The following is a 20,423-nucleotide window of genomic DNA, read 5'->3' as shown; positions in this document are numbered from 1 at the left end:
TGCCTAGCTAATTTTTTTTCTCGTTTTTTTTCCTTTTATTATTATTATTATTTTTTATTTATTTATTTTTTGTAGAGACGGAGTTTTGCCATGTTGCCCAGCCTTCCTTTTCTCATTATAAAAGTTTTTACCCAGGTGTGTTAGACTGCACCTATCATCCTAGCTACTTGGGAGGCTGAGATAGGAGGATTACTTGAGCCCAGAAGGCAGAGGCAACATAGCAAGATCCTATTTCTAAAAATATATATATATGTATATATATATATTTTTGAGATGGACTCTCGCTTTGTCGCCCAGGCTGGAGTGCAGTGGCGCGATCTCAGCTCTGCAACCTCTGCCTCCCGGGTTCAAGTGATTCTCCTGCCTCAGCCTCCCGAGTAGCTGGGACTACAGGCGCGTGCTACCACGCCCAGCTAATTTTTGTATTTTTAGTAGAGACAGGGTTTCACCATGTTGGCCAGGCTGGTCTCTATTTCTTGACCTCGTGATCCGCCTGCCTCAGCCTCCCAAAGTGCTAGGATTACAGGCGTGAGCCACTGTGCCCCGCAAAATATTTTTAAAAAATTAGCTGAGCAGGCTGGGCATCATTGCTCACACCTATAATCCCAGCACTTTGGGAGGCTGAGGCGGGTGGATCACTTGAGGTCAAGAGTTCAAGCAGGCCGGGCACTGTGGTTCACACTTGTAATCCCAACACTTTGGGAGGCCAAGGTGGGCGGATCACTTGACGTCAGGAGTTCGAGACCAGCCTGGCCAACGTGGTGAAACCCCAACTCTACTAAAAATACAAAAATTAGCTGGGTGGGGTGGTGCACACTTGTAATCCTAGCTACTTAGGAGGCTGAGGCGGGAGGATCACTTGAACCCAGGAGGCGGAGGTTGCAGTGAGCTGAGATTGTGCTGCTGCACTCCAGCCTGGGTGACAGAGCGAGACTCCATCTCAAAAAACATAAATAAATAAATTAGCTGAGCATGGTGGCCCACATCTGTAGTCTCAGCTATTCAGGAGGCTAAAACAGGAGGATCCCTGGAGGCTGGAGTTCGAGGCTGCAGTGGTCTATGATCACACCACTGCATTCCAGCCTGGGCGACAGAGTAAGACCAGATCACAACAACAAAAGCTTTTAGTACTTTGGTTAAGAGGGGCAAATCTGGGGCCAGTCACAGTGGCTCGCACCTGTAATCTCAACACTTTGGGAAGCTGAGCGGAGAGGATCAATTGAGACCAGCCTGGGCAACATAGGGAAACCCTGTCTCTACAAAAAAATTTTAAAATTAGCTGGGCATGGTGGTGCATGACTGTAGTCCCAGCTACTCAGGAGTCTGAGGTGGGACGATGTCGAGCCCAGGAGGTCAAGGATGCAGTGAGCCATGACCATGCCACTGCACTCCAGCCTGGGCAACGAAGTGAGACTGTCTCAAAAAAAAAAAGGTCAAGAGTGGTGGCTCACGCCTGTAATCCCAGTACTTTGGGAGGCCAAGACGGGCGGATAACTTGCTGTCTCTGCTAAAAATACAAAAATTAGCCAGGCATGGTAGTACGTGCCTGTAATCTCAGCTACTCGGGAGGCTGAGGCATGAGAATCGCTTGAACACCGATAGTGAGCCGAGATTGCACCATACACTCCAGCCTGGGTAACAGAGCAAGACTCCGTCTCAAAATATAAAATAAAAAATAAATATTAAAAAAAAGAGTGGTGGCCAGGCGTGGTGGCTCACGCCTGTAATCCCAGCATTTTGGGAGGCTGAGGCGGGTGGATCGCCTGAGGTGAGGAGTTCGAGGCCAGCCTGGCCAATATAGTGAAATCCCGTCTCTACTAACAATACAAAAAATTAACTGGGTGTGGGGGCGGGCGCCTGTAATCCCAGCTACTCGGGAGGCTGAGGCAGGAGACCCTCTTGAACCCAGGAGGTGGAGGTTGCAGTGAGAAGAGATTGCGCCACTGCACTTCAGCCTGGGCAACAAGAGTGAAATTCCGTCTCCAAAAAAAAAAAAAGTGGCAAATCTTACATATTTATTTACTTCTGTTTCCTCTGGAAATCCCACTAAATTATGACAAACGGATTTCTCTAAAGAGGTATATCACAAGAACAAAGGACAGATGATAGTAATGAAGCTCTGTCTTTTAATTCTCTGTTATATCTTTTGGTGAACAGAAGTTGATTTATTGTAGCCTAATTTATCTTTATAGGTTTGTGTTTTACGTTTACCTGGAATTTTTGTTTGTATATGGTATTAATTGGGTCCAATTTGGAAAAAATACGCACAAATATATAAATATTTGTTTTTAAAAAACAAGGTTGGGCACTGTGTCTCGCGCTGGTAATTCCAACACTTTGGGAGGGATAGGTGGGAGGATTGCTTGAGCACAGGAGTTCAAGACCAGCCTCGGCAACAAAGTGAGACCCCCCCCATCTATACAAAATAAAAATTAAAAAATTAGTGGGGCATGGTGGCATGTGCCTGTAATCCCGGCCACTGGGGAGGCTAGGGCAGGAGGATCACTTGAGCCCAGGAGTTTGAGGCTGCAGTGACCCATGATCATCCACTGCACTCCAGGGTGTCAGAGCAAGACCCTATCTCAAAAAATAAATAGACTGGGCGCAGTGGCTCATGCCTGCAATCCCAGCACTTTCGGAGGCCAAGGTGGGTGGATCACGAGGTCAGGAGTTCGAGACCAGCCTGACCAACATGGCGAAACCTCATCTCTACTAAAAATACAAAAATTAGCCGGGTGTGGTGGTGCACACCTCTAATCCCAGCTACTCAGGAGGCTGAGGCAGGAGAATCGCTTGAACCCAGGAGGCAGAGGTTGCAGTAAGCAGAGATCATGCCACTGCACTCCAGCCTGGGTGAGAGAGTAAGACTCTGCCTCAAAAAATAATAATAATAATAAACAAGTAAATAAATAAATAGGCCGGGCACGGTGGGTCACACCTGTAATCTCAGCACTTTGGGAGGCTGAGGCAGGTGGATTACCTGAGGTCAGGAGTTCAAAACCAGCCTGGCCAGCACGGTGAGACCCCGTCTCTACTAAAAATACAAAATTAGCCGGGCGTGGTGGTGGGCACCTGTAATCCCAGATAAAAGTAAATAAATAAATAAATAAATAAAACAAAAAAGCCCCAAAACAATAGCAACAACAACACACACACAACTGTGCTGGGTCTTTCTATTCTATTAATCTTTTTGTCTATATTTGTGCCCATATCATACCTTAAAATACTATAGTTTTGGCCGGGCGCGGTGGCTCAAGCCTGTAATCCCAGCACTTTGGGAGGCCGAGGCGGGCGGATCACAAGGTCAGGAGATCAAGACCATCCTGGCTAACATGTTGAAACCCCGTCTCTACTAAAAATACAAAAAATTAGCCGGGCGTGATGGTGGGCGCCTGTAGTCCCAGCTACACGGGAGGCTGAGGCAGGAGAATGGCGCGAACCCGGGATGTGGAGCTTGCAGTGAGCCGAGATCGTGCCACTGCACTCCAGCCTGGGCGACAGAGCAAGACTCCGTCTCAAAAAAAAAAAACTAAAACTATAGTTTTATTTAGTAAAACCAGTCTTCCTGCCTTTTTATTATTTTTTAACCCGTCTAGTGTATAAAAATACAATTGGTTTTTCTAATCAGCTTTTTAGAGTTCCATCACAAATATAAGTGGAGCTAAAAATCACCAGATATATGAAGAAAGCATTTAACATGAGTGGTAGAGACAAACGAAACAACTTGAAAGAAACAGAGACTATGCAGAGAGATTAAAAACTTTAAATGTACGCAATTTTTTTTTTGTTTTTAGATGGAGTCTTGTTATGTTTCCCAGGCTGGAGTGCAGCAGTACAATCTCATCTCACTGCAACCTCCGCCTCTAGGTGGAGGCTCAGGTGATTCTCCTGCCTGAGCCTCCCAAGTAGCTGGGACTACAGGCTCAAGCCACCACATCTGGCAATTTTTTTTTTTTTTTTTTTTGAGACAGAGTCTCACTCTGTTGCCCAAGCTGGAGTGTAGTGGCATGATCTTGGCTCACTGCAACCTCCACCTCCCGAGTTCAAGTCATTCTCCTGCCTCAGCTTCCCAAGTAGCTGGGATTACAGGTGCATGCCACCACGCCCGGCTAATTTTTGTATTTTTAGTAGAGACGGGGTTTCACCATGTTGGCCAGGCTGGTCTTGAACTCCTGACCTCAGGTGATCCACCCACCTTGGCCTCCCAAAGTGCTGGGATTACAGGCATGAGCCACTGCGCCTGGCCTATTGCTTCATATTTCTAAGCACTATAAAGATTTATGTACTTGGCTGGGTGCAGTGGCTCATGCCTGTAATCCCAACAGTTTGGAAGGCTGAAGGGAGAGAATGGCTTTAGCCCAGGAGTTGGAGACGGTCTGGGCAACATAGTAAGACCCGTCTCTACAACAAATTAAAGATTAGCCAGGCAGGGTGGTGCACACTGTAGTCCCTGCTACTGGGAGGGCTGAGGTAGGAGGATCGCTTGAGTCCAGGAGTTCAAAACCGCAATGAGCTATGACTGTGCCACTGCACTCCAGCCTGGGTGACAGAGTGAGACTCTGTCTCTAAAAACAGAAAAAAAACCCACAAATGTGATAGAATTCAACTCTCCAAAGTTGAACTCTCCAAAAAGTAAACAAAATAACTGATCGAAAAATAAGAGAAAAAAGGCTGGGCGCAGTGGCTCACGCCTGTAATCCCAGCACTTTGGGAGGCCGAGGCGGGTGGATCATGAGGTCAGGAGATCGAGACCATCCTGGATAACACAGCGAAACCCCATCTCTACTAAATATACAAAAAATTAGCCGGGCGTGGTGGCGGGCACCTGTAGTCCCAGCTATTTGGGAGACTGAGGCAGGAGAATGGCGTGAACCCGGGAGGCGGAGTTTGCAGTGAGCTGAGATCACGCCACTGCACTCCAGCCTGGGAGACAGAGCGAGACTCCATCTCAAAAAAAAAGAAAAGAAAGAAAAACATAAAACTAGAACGGCATAAATTATCAATGAAATAAGTCATGAAAATATTCCAGAATTGAAGAATATAACTTAATTTTTTTTGAGACAGAGTCTCACTCTGTCACCCAGATTGGAGTGCAGTGGCACAATCATAGCTCATTGCAGCCTCGAATTCCTGGACTCAAGCAATCCTCCTGCCTCAGCCTGAATGGCTGGGACTATAGGTGTGCACCACCACATCCGACTAATTTTTGTTTTTTGTTTTTTTTGTTTTGTTTTGTTTTGTTTTGTTTTTGGTAGAGACGGTGGTCTTGCCATGTTGCCCTGGCTGGTCTCCAACTCCTGGGCTCAAGTGATCCTCCCACCTCGACCTCCCAAAGTGCTGGAATTACAGGAATGAGCCACGGCGCCTGGCCTGAAGGATATTATTTTCTAACCTGAAAGGACTTGCCACATGCCAGACACCAAGGGTGAAAATAAACCCACTCTAAGGCATGCCATATGAAATTTTAGAACACTGGAGACAACAGAGTTTAAAAGATTCTAGAGGGAGAAAGAGAAAAAAAAATGGGGCACATGTTCTCAGGATCTCCTGAGGGCTGTGTCAGTGGATAACAAAAAAACCTAAAGGATCAAGAATCATAATGTTCTCGGCCGGGCGCGGTGGCTCACGCTTGTAATCCCAGCACTTTGGGAGGCCGAGGCGGGCGGATCACGAGGTCAGGAGATCGAAACCACGGTGAAACCCCGTCTCTACTAAAAATACAAAAAATTAGCCAGGCGTGGTGGTGGGCGCCTGTAGTCCCAGCTACTCGGAGAGGCTGAGACAGGAGAATGGCGTGAACCCGGGAGGCGGAGCTTACAGTGAGCCGAGATTGCGCCACTGCACTCCAGCCTGGGCGACAGAGTGAGACTCCGTCTCAAAAAAAAAAAATAAAAAAAAAAAAAAATAATGTTCTCAAACTTCATCAGCAACATGAAGTATAAGACAATGGAGATCCAGCAATCCAACTACTAGGTATATATTCAAGGCAACTGAAATCAGTATGTTGAAGAGATACCTGCACTGCCATGTTCACTGCAGTACTGTTCACAATAGCCAAGAGTAGGAATCAACCCAAGTCTCCTTCAGTGGATTAATGGATAAAGAAAATGTGGCATATATACACAATGCAGTACTATTCAGCCTTACAAAGGAATGAAGCCTGGCTCGGTGGCATGCTCATGTTGTCTCAGCTACTCAGGAGGCTGAGGCAGGAAGATTGCTTGAGCCAGGGAGTTCAAGGTCAGCCTGGGCAACATAGCGAGATGTCATCTCTAAAATAAAGACATTCTTTACAGGAAAAATAGAAAACAAAGAATGAGATCCTGTCATTTACAACATCGATGAACCTAGAGCACATTATGTTAAGTGAAGTAAGCCAGGCACAGAAAGACAAATACCACGTGATCTCACTTATATATGGAATCTTAAAAAAAAACCTCATGCAGGTAGAGAGTAGAATGGTGGCTACCGGAGACTACGGGGTGGTGAATGTTGGGGAGACACTGGTCAATGGATACCAAATTTCAGTTGGACAGGAGGAATAAGTTCAAGAGATCTATTGTACATCATGGTGACTACAGTTAATAACAATGTAGTCGGCTGGGCATGGTGGCTCATGCCTTTAATTCCAACACTTTGGGAGGCCAAGGCAGGAGGATCACCTGAGGTCAGGAGTTTGAAACCAGCCTGGCCAACAAGGTGAAACCCAATCTCCACAAAAAGATACAAAAATTAGCCAGGCGTGGTGGCACATGCCTGTAATCCCAGCTACTCGGGAGGTTGAGGCAGGAGAATCATTTGAACCCAGGAGTTGGAGGTTGCAGTGAGCTGAGATTGCAACACTGCACTCCAGCCTGGGCGACAGAGTGAGACTCTGTCTCAAAAAAATAAGTAAATAAAATAAAATAAAATAAAAATAAAAAGTACGTGTCTACATTGGGAAGACGGAGGAACAAACGCGTATATTTGTTGTGGGCAGTGCAATATGTAACTAAATCCTTATCTTCCATACTGTAAACACAATAATTAGTTTCTTTTTTTTTTTTTTTGAGACGGAGTCTCATGCTCTGTCCCCCAGGCTGGAGTGCAGTGGCATGATCTTGGCTCACTGCAAGCTCCACCTCCCAGGTTCACGCCATTCTCCTGCCTCAGCCTCCTGGGTAGCTGGGACTACAGACATCCGCCACCACGCCCGGCTAATTTTTTGTATTTTTAGTAGAGACAGGGTTTCACCATGTTAACTAGGATGGTCTCGATCTCATGACCTCGTGATCCGCCCACCTCAGCCTCCTAAAGTGCTGGGATTACAGGCATGAGCCACCGTGCCTGGCCAATAGTTAGTTTCTAAAACAAAAAATAAGTATCACTGTAAGCATATTTAGGTATATAATGGTAAATATTAAAGAAAACATTTTAAAAGTTGATAATGGTTGGCCGGGCCTGGTGGCTCACGCCTGTAATCCCAGCACTTTGGAAGGCCAAGGCAGATGGATCACCTGAGGCCAGGAGTTCAAGACCAGTCTGGCCAACATGAAGAAACCCCATCTCTACTAAAAATACAAAAATTAGCTGGGTGTGGTGGTGCACACCTGGAGTCCCAGTTATTCAGGAGGCTGAGGCATGAGAATCAATTGAACCCAGGAAATGGAGGTTGCAGTGAGCCGAGATCAAACCACTGCACTTCAGCCCAGGCCACCGAAGGAGACTCTGTCTCAAAAAAAAAAAAAAAAAAAGTTGTTAATGGTTGCCTCTGGGGATTGGAAAAGGATGGATCATATTGACACTGAAGTCAGGAAGCTGCTATTTTTCATGTGTTGTATAATTATTTGACTTTGTCCTGGTACAGTGGCTCATGCTTATAATCCCAGCCCTTTTAGAGCCCTGTCTAAACAAAAAATATTACCTGGGTGTGGTGGCATATGCCTGTAGTTCCAGCTACCGGGGAGGCTGAAGCAAGAGGATCACTTGATCCCAGGAGACTGAGGCTGCAGTGAGCTATTATTATACCACTGTACTGCAGCCTGGATGACAGAGTAAGATCCTGTCCCCACCCCCAAAAAAAGAAAGAAACAAAGAAAGAAAAAAACAGAAAAGAAAAATGTTTAATTATTTCACTCTTGAAATATCCATGTAGCCGGGCACAGTAGCTCACACCTGTAATCTCAGCACCTTGGGAGGCCAAGGCAGGTGGATCACCTGAGGCCAGGAGTTTGAGACCAGCTTGGCCAACATGGCGAAACCCTGTCTCTACTAAAAATACAAAAAATTAGCCAGGCACAGTGGCACAAGACTGTAGTCCCAGCTACTTCGGAGGCTGAGGCTGGGGAACTGTTGAACCCGGGAAGCGGAGGTTGCAGTGAGCAGAGATTGTGCATTGTACTACAGCCTGGGTGAGACAGCGAGACTCCATCTCAAAAAAAAAAAAATCCATGTATTAGCAATAAATTAAAATTTTAAATTTATAAATGTAATGCAAAAAAAGTGAGTTAATGTAAAGAAAATACATATATAGCAGTCTTGACATTTGACAAGGTTGATACAACAGACTAGTGGAGGAAGAATGGATTTTTTTTTTCTTTTCAAGACAGAGTCTCGCTCTGTCACCCAGGCTGGAGTGCAGTGGCGCGATCTTGGCTCACTGCAACCTCTGCTTCCCGAATTCAAGCAATTCTCCTGCCTCAGCCTCTCGAGTAGCTGGGATTGCAGGTGTGCGCCACCATGCCCAGTTAATATATATATATATATTTTTTTGTATTTTTAGTAGAGATGTATGAAGTTTCACCATGTTGGCCAGGCTGGTCTCAAACTCCTGCCCTTGTGATCCACCCATTTCGGCCTCCCAAAGTGCTGGGATTACAGGCATGAGCCACCATGCCCAGCCTGGATGGATTGTTTTAAGAGATGATTTTGGAAAAACTGGAAGAAAAGAAAATTACATGCATGCCAGTTCAGATGGATTGGAAATACAAAGGTTATAGGTGAAACTGTTAATGGTGGAGGGTGTCCAGGTTCTTGGCATCTTGAACGAAGAATTGGACCAAACGCACAAACCAAGGAAGGAATGAAGGGGTTTATTGAAAATGAAAGTACACTCCACAGTGTGGGAGCAGGCCTGAGCATAGGAGCTCAAAGGCCCTGTTACAGAATATTTGGGAGTTTAAATACCACTCTAGAGGATTCCACTGGTTATGTGGTGTATGCCCTATGTAAATAGAGAGGATGAAGTAAACTTACAAAGTCATTAACTTGGCTTAGGCCCTATGGAGAGGTTATTTCCTGTCATAGCTGAAGTGTGAATTGGCCTTATGTTCCCTGCCTCCAGACCCTATTTTCCTGCCTCAAATCTATAATGGTAATAGAAGAACCTGTGTTCTTTCTGACTTTGAGGCAAAGGAGGGCTTCCTAAATAAGACCCCAAAATACAAACCATATGTCAGACAATGGGTTAATTTTTTATATCAAAATTAAGGGGCCAGGTGCGGTGGCTCACACCTGTAATCCCAGCCCTTTGGGAGGCCTAGGCGGGTAGATGACCCACGGTCAGGAGTTCGAGACCAGCCTGACCAACATGCAGAAACCCCGTCTCTACTAAAAATACAAAATTAACCAGGCATGGTGGCGCATGCCTGTAATCCCAGCTACTCGGGAGGCTGAGGCAAGAGTATCACTTGAACCTGGGAGGTGGAGGTTGTGGTGAGCCGAGATCACACCATTGCACTCTAGCCTGGAAAACAAGAGCGGAACTCTGACTCAAGAAAAAAAAAAAAATTTAAGGGCTGAGTATGGTGGCTCACGCCTATAATCCCAGGATTTTGGGAGGCTGAAGTGGGCAGATTGCTTAAGCTCAGGAGTTTGAGACCAGCCTGGGCAACATGGTGAAACCCCATCTCTACCAACAATACAAAAAATTAGCTGGGCATGGTGGCACGTGCCTGTGGTCCCAGCTACTTGGGAGGCTGAGGCAGGAGGATCGCTTGAGCCAGGGAGGTGGAGGTTGCAGTGACCCAAGAACGTGCCATTGCACTCCAGCCTGGGTGACGAAACCCTGTATATATATATAAAATTAAATAATCCTGCTCAATAATGGAAACTATACTCAAAGGTAATAGTGAATAGACTTGGGGGGGAATTTGCAAAATTTAAAGCAAGCAATTGGTTAATATCTAGACCACACAACCCACTCCTCAAATCAATAAGGCAGTAAACTAAAAGCAAGAAAATAGGTAAAAAACATGATTAAGCTCTCACTGATGAGTTGCTTCTGACTTTCATTCTTCTGAGTTTGCCGAACCCAGATGCCATTCCTGGGAAGGAAAAAAAAGAAAAAAAACAAACATGGTAAGCAATCACAGAAGGGGAAATCTGAATACCAACAGTATAAATTAATCCTCTACCTTGAATGCAATCAGAAAAATGCACATTAAAATAATAATAAGATACCACTTTACACCCATCAGTTAGGCAAAAATTAGTCTGGTAATACCAAATATTAGCAAGATCCAAGATGTGAGGAAACAAATCCCTGCTGTACTCCTGGAGTGTGAGACATGCACCCGTTTCCATTTTTGTAGTAAAAAATGTGGCAGAACTTTGTGAAATTAAATATGAACATGCTCTATGGCCCAGCAATTCTACTCTGTCAACCAAAAGAGTGGAACTCTGTAAAATATTTGAAGAGATTTATTCTGACCCAAAGATGACTGACCATGGCCTGTGACACAGCCCTCAGGAAGTCCTGAGAACCTGTACGCAAGGTGGCTGGAGTGCAGCTTGGTTTTATACACTTTAGAGAGGAATGACACATCAATCAAATACATTTAAGACATACATTGGTTTGGTCCAGAAAGGTGGAACAACTCAAAGTGGGGGCTTCGAGACTATAGGTGAATTTAAATGTTTTCTGGTTGACAGTTGGTTAAGTTTGTCTAAAAACCTGGGATAGATAGACAGGGAATGTTCAGGTTAAGATAAAGATTGTGGAGACCAAAGTTCTTTTGAAGTCTCATAATGGCTGCCTTGGAGACAATAGGTGACAAATATTTCCTATTCAGATCTTAGTCTCTTCAGGATTGGGAGGGTCTGGAAAGAAAAGATGTATATATATGTATATATATATATATATATATATATATATATATATATATATTTTTTTTTTTTTTTTTTTTTTTTTTTTTTTTGAGATGGAGCCTCGCTCTGTCTCCCAAGCTGGAGTGCAATGGCGTGATCTCCACTCACTGCAGCCTCCAACTCTTGGGTTCAAGTGATTTTCCTGCCTCGGCCTCCCAAAGTGCTGGGACTACAAGCGTGAGCCACCGCGCCCAGCCCTGGCTATGTTAATAGAGATTCTTTATGGATGTAGATTTTCCCTACAAAGAACAGCTTTGCAGGGACATTTTAAAATATGACAAAGAAACATGTTTTGGGGTAAAATATTTTGATTTTCTTCTTCGTCTCGTAATGTTATACCAGAGTCAGGTTGGAAAGTAAATCATGATATATAGGGTTAAATAAAACCTATCTGATGAGAATTTATGATTTGTAGGGCATGACTCCCCAGATCCCTTAGATAGGAATTTGGGCAAGGTAAAAAAAATCAGAGTTTAGTCCTCAACTCCTTCATATATGTTACAGAGAAACTTGTGTCTAGATTCATAAGGGATCACATGCAAGAATATTTATCACAGCATTATTTGTGGAAGCTCAATGTTAGAACTCAGTTTTGGGTGACTTTCATTAGCAAAGTAGAAAGGTTAAATATAGGTCTGGTGCGGTGGCTCACGCCTGTAATCCCAGCACTTTGGGAGGCTAAGGAGAGCAGATCACCTGAGGTCTGGAGTTCGAGACCAGCCTGGCCAACACGGTGAAACCCTCTCCCTACTAAAAATACAAAAATTAGCTGGGCATGGTGGCAGGTGCCTGTAGTCCCCGCTACTTGGGAGGCTGAGGCAGGAGAATTGCTAGAACCTGGGAGATGGAGGTTGCAGTGAGCTGAGATCACGCCATTGCACTCCAGCCTGGGCAACAGAGCGAGACTCTGTCAAAAAAAAAAAAAAGTAATAAATAAAAAAGAAAGAAAAAGAAAGGTTAAATATGGGAGTTGCATAGTATAGAATGCTACTCAGCAGATATACAAAATATTCAAAAGACAACATGGAGAGATCTTAAAAATAGTAATGATGAAAAAACAAAACCATATTGTTGGCACAGTAACACTTATGTCAATTTAAAACTATAGCAAGGACCGTGCGCAGTGGCTCATGCCTGTAATCCCAGCACTTTGGGAGGCCAAGGCAGCAGATCACCTGAGGTCCAGAGTTTGAGACCAGCCTGGCCAATATGGTGAAACCCCATCTCTACTAAAAATACAAAATTACCTGGGCATGGTGGCAAGTGCCTGTAATCCTAGCTACTTGGGAGGCCAAGGCAGGAGAGTTGCTTGAACCTTGAAGGAAGAGGTTGCGGTGAGCCGAGATCACACGATTGCACTCCAGCCTGGGCAACACAGCGAGACTCTGTCTCAAAAAAAATAAAAATAAAAATAAATAAGATACATTAAAATAAATAAATAAATAAAAACTATGCCAAGGAACTTCTGGCTATAGCAGTGTAAAGGGGTCTGTGAATCTTCACAAAAAAAAAAACTATGAAATTAAATAAAATTGCCCCAAACAATGATTTCAAGTCTCTGGAAACTGAGCAAGGCAGAAAACAAATTGAGGAGCTTTTATTCTTGAAAAACTGCTACAGCTTCAAGCAAAAGCAATGTGAGTTTGCAGCCTTCTTGCCTGAGGCTGCTCCCATCCAACTTCCTTGGTGGCTGGGAACTGTAGTTTTACCAGTGTGGAACTGGCTGTGAAAACCAGCAATGTTTGCTGTCACAGTGGGTAGACTGAAATTGTAGGAGTTAGGTGGAGGTGGACAAAAGCCTGCAATGTTCTCAGCTGAATGATATGAAGTTGGTAGGAAATAAACAGGCAAAAAACTCTCTAGCTGTGCTAGCTCAAAGTAGCACTCCTAGTTGTGTTCGGTGGTGGAAAAGCCAGAAATTTAGCTGGAAAATAGGGAACTACAAAAGGGCTGAGATAAGCTCTCCCACATCCCTGGCTCACTGGGAAACTATCATATGCATGGAGGATACCTCAGAGAGCTCCCTGAAAAATAAAAGACAAGGAAGAGTTGAACACTGCTGCACATTTTAATGCACTTCTCATCCTTCAAACAGATATATTGGCAGAAGTGGATGCTGTATGGGCTTGAGGTATTGGAACACAATGCTTATTCTAATAATTGGCTGAACACTGTGCTATGTAATCATAGGGGTGATACTGCTGCAGGATAATTAAGGAATCGGAGACACCGAGGGATTGAGGAGGAATTATTTAATTATTTATGTTCACTGACCCAGTTGGATTAACATCCAAAGGACTGAGCCCGGAACAAAGAGTCAAACTACCTTTTAAGCATTTCGTGGGGTGGGAGGAGATCTGTGCTGGGGGAAGCGTATTATAGAAGCAAGAGACAAAGACGGTTATTCAATTAAGACATGCGTTACATTATTTCTTACTTTTCAAGGAACAACATGTTTTACGCTTTGAGATTATCTGTCTAGTAACCTTGCAGCTGCACAGCTAGAGAAACAGAGTCTTCACAATGCCTGGTAAATGGAGAGATAAGGCCACTAGCCGCAGAGAGAAAAACAGGCAGTTAATTTTAAAGGACTCCAGCCCTTTCTCTTTCTCAAGGGGAATTGGGTTTTCTTACATACAACTGAGTTTTTGCTTACACAGTCTTTAATTTTTTTTTTTTTTTTTTTTTGAGACGGAGTCTCACTCTGTTGCCCAGGCTGGAGTGCAGTGGCGCCATCTCGGCTCACTGCAAGCTCCGCTTCCTGGGTTCATGCCATTCTCCTGCCTCAGCCTCCCGAGAAGCTGGGACTACAGGTGCCCACCACCATGCCCGGCTAATTTTTTTGTATTTTTAGTAGAGATGGAGTTTCACCATGTTAGCCAGGCTGATTTCGAACTCCTGATCTTGTGATCCACGCACCTTGGCCTCCCAAAGTGCTGAGATTATAGGCGTGAGCCACTGCACCCGGCATACAGTCTTTAATTTCTTTTAATTCCTATTCTAATACCTGAGGGAACATTTTTTTTTTTTTTTTGAGACTGAGTCTAACTCTGTCGCCCAGGCTGGAGTGCAATGGCTCCATCTTGGCTCACTGCAACCTCCACTTCCCAGGTTCAAGCGATTCTCCTACCTCTGCTTCCCGAGTAGCTGAGAGCATAGCTGGGTGCCACCATGCCCGGCTAAATTTTGTATTTTTAGTAGAGATGGGGTATCGCCATGTTAGCCAGGATGGCTTCAAACTCCTGACCCCAGGTGAATCATCTACCTCAGCCTCCCCAAGTGCTGGGATTACAGGCATGAGCCACTGCACCTGGCTGGAAAAATTTATTATTATTATTATTTGAGATAGGGTCTCAGTCTGTCACCCAGGCTGAAGTATAGTGGCATGATCTCGGTTTACTGCAACCTCTGCCTCCCGGTCGCAAGCAATCTTCCTACTTCAGCTCATGAGTAGCTGGGACCACAGGTACGTGCCAACACTACCTGCTAAGTTTTTGTATTTTTAGTAGAGATGGGGTCTTGGTATGTTGCCCAGGCTGGTCTCAAACTCCTGAGCTCAAGCCACTTTGGCCTCCCAAAAGTGCTGGGATTAAAGATGAGCCACCATGCCTGACCCCTGTGGGAAAATTTTAAAAACAAGAATAAACGGCAGGGCATGGTGGCTCATGCCTGTAATCCCAGCACTTTCGGAGGCCGAGGTGAGAAGATCACCTGAGGCCGGGAGTCGAAGGCCAGCCTGAACAACATGGAGAAACCCCGTCTCTATTAAAAACACAGAATTAGCCGGGCATGGTAGCACATGCCTGTAATCCCAGCTACTTACTACTCACGAGGCTGAGGCAGGAGAATCACTTGACCCCGGGAGGCGGAGCTTGCGGTAAGCCAAGATCATGCCATTGCACTCCAGCCTGGGCAACAAGAGCAAAACTCCATCTCAGACAAACAAACAAACAAACAAACAACAACAAAAAAAAACCAGAATAAAAAACTGAGCAGACACATTAGCAGCTGCACACTGTGGAATGATAGACTCTACAGTTTAACTCCAGACAAATGACACACACACACACACATCAGCATCACCAGCATCACCACCATTCAGAAAAATACAATAGAATCCAGACTCTACAGTTTAACTCCAAATTACACACAGACAGACAGACAGACAGACACACACACACACATCCCATCAGCATCACCAGCATCACCACCATTCAGAAAAATACAACAGAATCCAGAGTTTTAACAGTCTATTATCTAAAATGACCAGTTTTTTAGAGGAGGAAGAGGAGGATAAAATGATCAGTTTTCAAGAAAAAATTATGACACATGCAAAGAAACCTAAAAAACAGTAACTCATATCCTGATTTTAAAAGTCAATGAAAACTAGCCGGGCACAGTGGCTCATACCTGTAATCCCAGCACTTTGAGAGGCCAAGACAGGTGGATCACCTGAGGTCAGGTGTTTGAGACCAGCCTGGCCAACATGATGAAACCCCATCACTACTAAAAATACAAAAATTAGCTGGGCATGGTGGTGGGTGCCTATAATCCTAGCTACTGGGGAGGCTGAGGCAGGAGAATTGCTTGACCCTGGGAGGAGGAGGTTGCAGTGAGCTGAGATCATTCCACTGCACTCCAGCCTGGGCGACAGAGCAACACTCTGTCTCCAAAAAAATAATAATAATAATAGAAAACAAAATAAAAACTGAGTCCAGGCGCAGTAGCTCACGTTGGTAATCCCAGCACTTTGGGAGGCTGAAGCCGGCAGATCACGAGCGCAGGAGATCAAGACCATCCTGGCTAACATGGTGAAACCCCATCTCTACTAAAACCACAAAAAAGTTAGCTGGGCGTTGTGGTGGGCACCTGTAGTCCCAGCTACTTGGGAGGCTGAGGCAGGAGAATGGAGTGAACCCGGGAAGCAGGGCTTGCGGTGAGCCGAGATGGCACCACTGCACTCCAGCCTGGGCGATAGAATGAGACTCCGTCTCAAATAAATAAATAAATAAATAAAAATAAAAACTGACTCTGAGTAGGCCCAGAAGTTGAATTTGGCAGACAAAGACTTTAAAGCACATATTATAAATATGTTCAAGGAATTAAATAAAAATGTTTAACAATGACTCAATAAATATGGAATCTCAATAGAGAAATAGAAGCTATAAAAAAAGAATCAAACAGAAATTCTAGAATTATAATGTATAATAACTGAAATGAAAATTTTACTAAATGAACCCGATAGCAGATTTAAGATAGCAGAGGAAAAATTTAATAAACTTGAAGATAGATCAATAACAATAATCTAGTCTGAATGATAGAGACAAAAATGATTACAGGAAAGTGAACAGCTGGGTACAGTGGCTCACACCTATAATCCCAGCACTTTGGGAGGCTGAGGCAGATGGAATGCTTGAGCCCAGGAGTTCAAGACCAGCCTGGGCAACATGATGAAACCCTATCTCTACAAAACGTACAAAAGTAAGCTGGATATGGTGGTGTGCCCCTGTAGTCCCAACTACTTGGGAGGCTGAGGCAGAAGAATCGCTTGAGCCTGGGCAGTCAAGGCTGCAGTGACCATGTTCATGTCACTGCACTGCAGCCTGGGTGACAAAGCAAGACTGTCTCAAAAAAAGAAACAAAAAACCAAAAAACAAAAACAGAAAAACACCAAAAACAAAAAGCCTCAGAGGCCAGTGGTACATCAAGCATGCCTATATACATATAACACATGTCCAAAGGAGAGGAGACAAAGGGTCAGAAAAAAGTAGTTGAAAAAATAATAGCCAAAGGCCAGGTGTGTGGCTCACACCTGTAATCCCAGTACTTTGGGAGGCTAAGGCAGGCAGATCACGAGGTCAAGAGATTGAGACCATCCTGGCCAACATGGTGAAACCTCATCTCTACTAAAAATACAAAAATTAGCCGGGTGTAGTGGTGTGTGCCTGTAGTCCCAGCTACTCGGGAGGCTGAGGCAGAAGAATCACTTGAACCTGGGAGGCAGAGATTGCAGTGAACCGAGATCTTGCCACTGAACTCCAACCTGGTGACAGAGTGAGACTCCATCTCAAAAAACAAAAAATAATAATAATAGCCAAAAACTTTTCAAATTTGATGAAAAACATTACACATCTAAGAATCTCAATAAACCTCAAATACCACACATTACAGTCAACTTGTTTAAAGACAATTGGCTACCACATATTCTAAAATTTGAACAATTCAGAGAAGATTAGCCAGTCTCCTGTACAAGAATGGCATGCAAATTTATGAAGCATTTCATATTTTTACATGTAAATAAAAGAAAAAATAAAAGCAAATGTACTATATATATAAAGTAATACTACTGTGTTAAATACACAGATGAATATAAAAAAGTGTGAGTGTGGAAGAATGAATTTAAAAATAAGTGATTACAATAAAAAGACAAAAAAGGTCTTTAAAGCAGCAAGAAAAAAAGACTCATCAAATATGGGGGAAGAAGTACACAATTAACAGCAGACTTCTCATCAGAAACAATGGACACCAGGAGGCAATGGAATGAGATATTTTAAGAGCTGAAAGAAAATTACGGCCATGTGTGGTGGCTCATGCCTGTAATCTCAGCACTTTGGGTAGCCAAGGCAGGTGGATCACTTGAGCCCAGGAGTTTGAGACTAGCCTGGACAATATGGCAAGCCACCATCACTACATAAAAATTTTTAAAAATTAGCCAGTTCCAGCCTGGCCAACGTGGCAAAACCCTGACTGTAATAAAAATACAAAAAAAATTAGCCGGGCGTGGTGGCTAACACCAGTAATCCCAGCACTTTGGGAGGCCGAGGCGAATGGATCACTTGAAGTCAGGAGTTTGAGACCAGCCTGGCCAACATGGCAAAACCCCGTCTCTACTAAAAATACAAAAAAATTAGCTGGGTGTGGTGGCGGGCACCTGTAATGCCAGCTACTCGGGAGGCTGAAGTGGGAGAATCACTTGAAGCTGGGAGGCGGAGGTTACGGTGAGCCAAGATCACGCCACTGCACTCCAGCCCCGGCGACAGAGCAAGACTCCATGTCAAAATAAATAACAAAGCTAGGCAGGGTGGCTCATGCCTGTAATCCCAGCACTTTGGGAGCCGAGGCAGGCAGATCACGAGGTCAGGAGATCGAGACCATCCTGGCTAACACGGTGAAACCCCGTCTCTACTAAAAATACAAAAAATTAGCCAGGTGTGGTGGCAGGTGCCTGTAGTCTCAGCTACTTGGGAGGCTGAGGCAGGAGAATGGCGTGAACCCGGGAGGCGGAGCTTGCAGTGAGCTGAGATTGTGCCACTGCACTCCAGCCTGGGCGACAGAACAAGACTCCATCTCTAAATAAATAAATAAATAAATAACAAAATACAAAAAATTAGTTGGGCATGATGGTGCATACTTGTAGTCCCAACTACTCGGGAGCCTGAGGTATTAGAATCACTCAAACCTGGGAGGCAGAGGTTGCAGTGAGCCAAACTGGCACCACTGCACTCCAGCCTCCAGCCTGGGTGACAGACCGAGACTCTGTCTCAAAAAAAAAAAAAAAAAAAAAAAAAAGGATGTAAGGGATAAAGCTAAAGCAATTCTTAGAAGAAGATTTGTAGCTTAAATGCCTTTAGTAGAAAGAAAGAAAGGTCTACAATCAGTAATCTAGGCTGGGCATGGTGGCTCACACCTGCAATCCCAGCACTCTGGGAAGCCGAGACAGGTGGATCACCTGAGGTCAGGGGTTTGAGACCAGCCAGGCCAACATGACGAAACCCCGTCTCTACTAAAAATACAAAAACTAGCTGGGTGTGGTGGCACATGCCTGTAATCCCAGCTACTTGGGAGGCTGAGACAGAGAATTGCTCGAACCTGGGAGGTGGAGGTTGCAGCTGGCCGACATTGTACCACTGCACTCCAGCCTGAGTGACAGAGCAAGACTCTATCTCAAAAAAATAAAAAACAAAATAAAATCAATAATCTAATCTTTCACTTCAAGAAGCTGGAAAAATAAGAGTAAATCAAACATAAAGTAAATAGAAGAAAGAACATGATAAACGCCAGACTGAAAAATCAATGAAATAGAAAACAAAAACTTTAGAGGCAGGAGAATCGCTTGAACCTGGGAGGCAGAGATTGCAGTGAACCGAGATCTTGCCACTGAACTCCAGCCTGGCGACAGAGTGAGACTCCATCTCAAAAAACAAAAAATAATAGTAATAGCCAAAAACTTTTCAAATCTGATGAAAAACATTACACATCTAAGAATCTCAATAAAGCTCAAATGCCACACATTACAGTCAACTTGTTTAAAGAAAATTGGCTACCACATATTCTAAAATTTGAACAATTCAGAGAAGATTAGCCAGTCTCCTGTACAAGAATGGCATGCAAATTTGTGAAGCATTCCATATTTTTACATGTAAATAAAAGAAAAAATAAAAGCAAATGTACTATATAGAGAGAGTAATACTACTGGTTCTTTGGAAAGATCAACAAAACAGACATATCTTTAGCTAGATTGCCCAAGAAAAGAGGAAAGAACATACAAATTACCAAAATCAAGAATGAAAGAAGGGACGTCTTGTCCAAGTGTGGTAGCTCATGCCTGTAATCCCAGCACTTTGGGAGGCCGAGGCAGGCAGATCAACTGAGGTCAGGGGTTTGAGACCAGCCTGGTCAACATGGTGAAACCCTGTCTCTATTAAAAACACAAAAAAATCAGGCAGACGTAGTGGCGAATGCTTGTAGTCCCAGCTACTCAGGAGGCTGAGGCAGGAGAATCATCTGAACCCAGGAGGTGGAGGCTGCAGTGAGCCGAGATCATGCCACACTGCACTCCAGCCTCGGCGGCAGGGTGAGACTCCATCAAAAAAAAAAAAAAAAAAAAAGAAAGAAAAGAGACAGAGAAAGAAAGAAAGGAAGGAAGGAAGGAAGGAACTGTAGGGAATTTAAATTATATGGAGAAAACCCTAGAAAGAGACAAATTAACAAAGCTAACTAAAGAAAGAAAAAAAGAAAATCCAAATAGACCTATACCAAGTAAAAGGAAAAGAATTTGGATTTAAAATCGTCCCACAAGAAAATGCCCAGGCCCAGATGCTTTATTGCTAAATTATATCAACACTTAAAGAACAGACCAGGCACAGTGCTCACGCCTGTAATCCCAGCACTCTGGGAGGTGGAGGCAGGTGGATCACCTGAGGTCAGGAGTTCAAGACCAGCCTGGCCAACATGGTGAAACCCTGTCTCTACTAAAAATACAAAAATTAGCCAGGCGTGGCAGTGCACACCTGTAA

General features: G+C 44.2%; 3 non-coding genes across 3 annotated transcripts; all 3 read left to right on the top strand.

Moving 5' to 3' along the window:
- The first annotated feature begins 10,242 nt into the window (after positions 1 to 10,242).
- On the top strand, positions 10,243 to 10,313 carry LOC115837773. Its single transcript, XR_004032825.1, has one exon. It is a non-coding gene; the product is annotated as a small nucleolar RNA SNORD59 (small nucleolar RNA).
- Positions 10,314 to 17,305: 6,992 nt separating this feature from the next.
- LOC115837733 lies at positions 17,306 to 17,416 on the top strand. The gene has a single exon (XR_004032792.1). It is a non-coding gene; the product is annotated as a U6 spliceosomal RNA (small nuclear RNA).
- A 2,015-nt stretch (positions 17,417 to 19,431) lies between these two features.
- Positions 19,432 to 19,542, top strand: LOC115837732. The gene has a single exon (XR_004032791.1). It is a non-coding gene; the product is annotated as a U6 spliceosomal RNA (small nuclear RNA).
- The last annotated feature ends 881 nt before the right edge of the window (positions 19,543 to 20,423 follow it).

This window comes from Nomascus leucogenys, chromosome 12, assembly GCF_006542625.1.
Source record: "Nomascus leucogenys isolate Asia chromosome 12, Asia_NLE_v1, whole genome shotgun sequence".
NCBI classification, from domain to species: domain Eukaryota; kingdom Metazoa; phylum Chordata; class Mammalia; order Primates; family Hylobatidae; genus Nomascus; species Nomascus leucogenys.
This window is presented reverse-complemented; position numbering and strand designations above follow the sequence as displayed.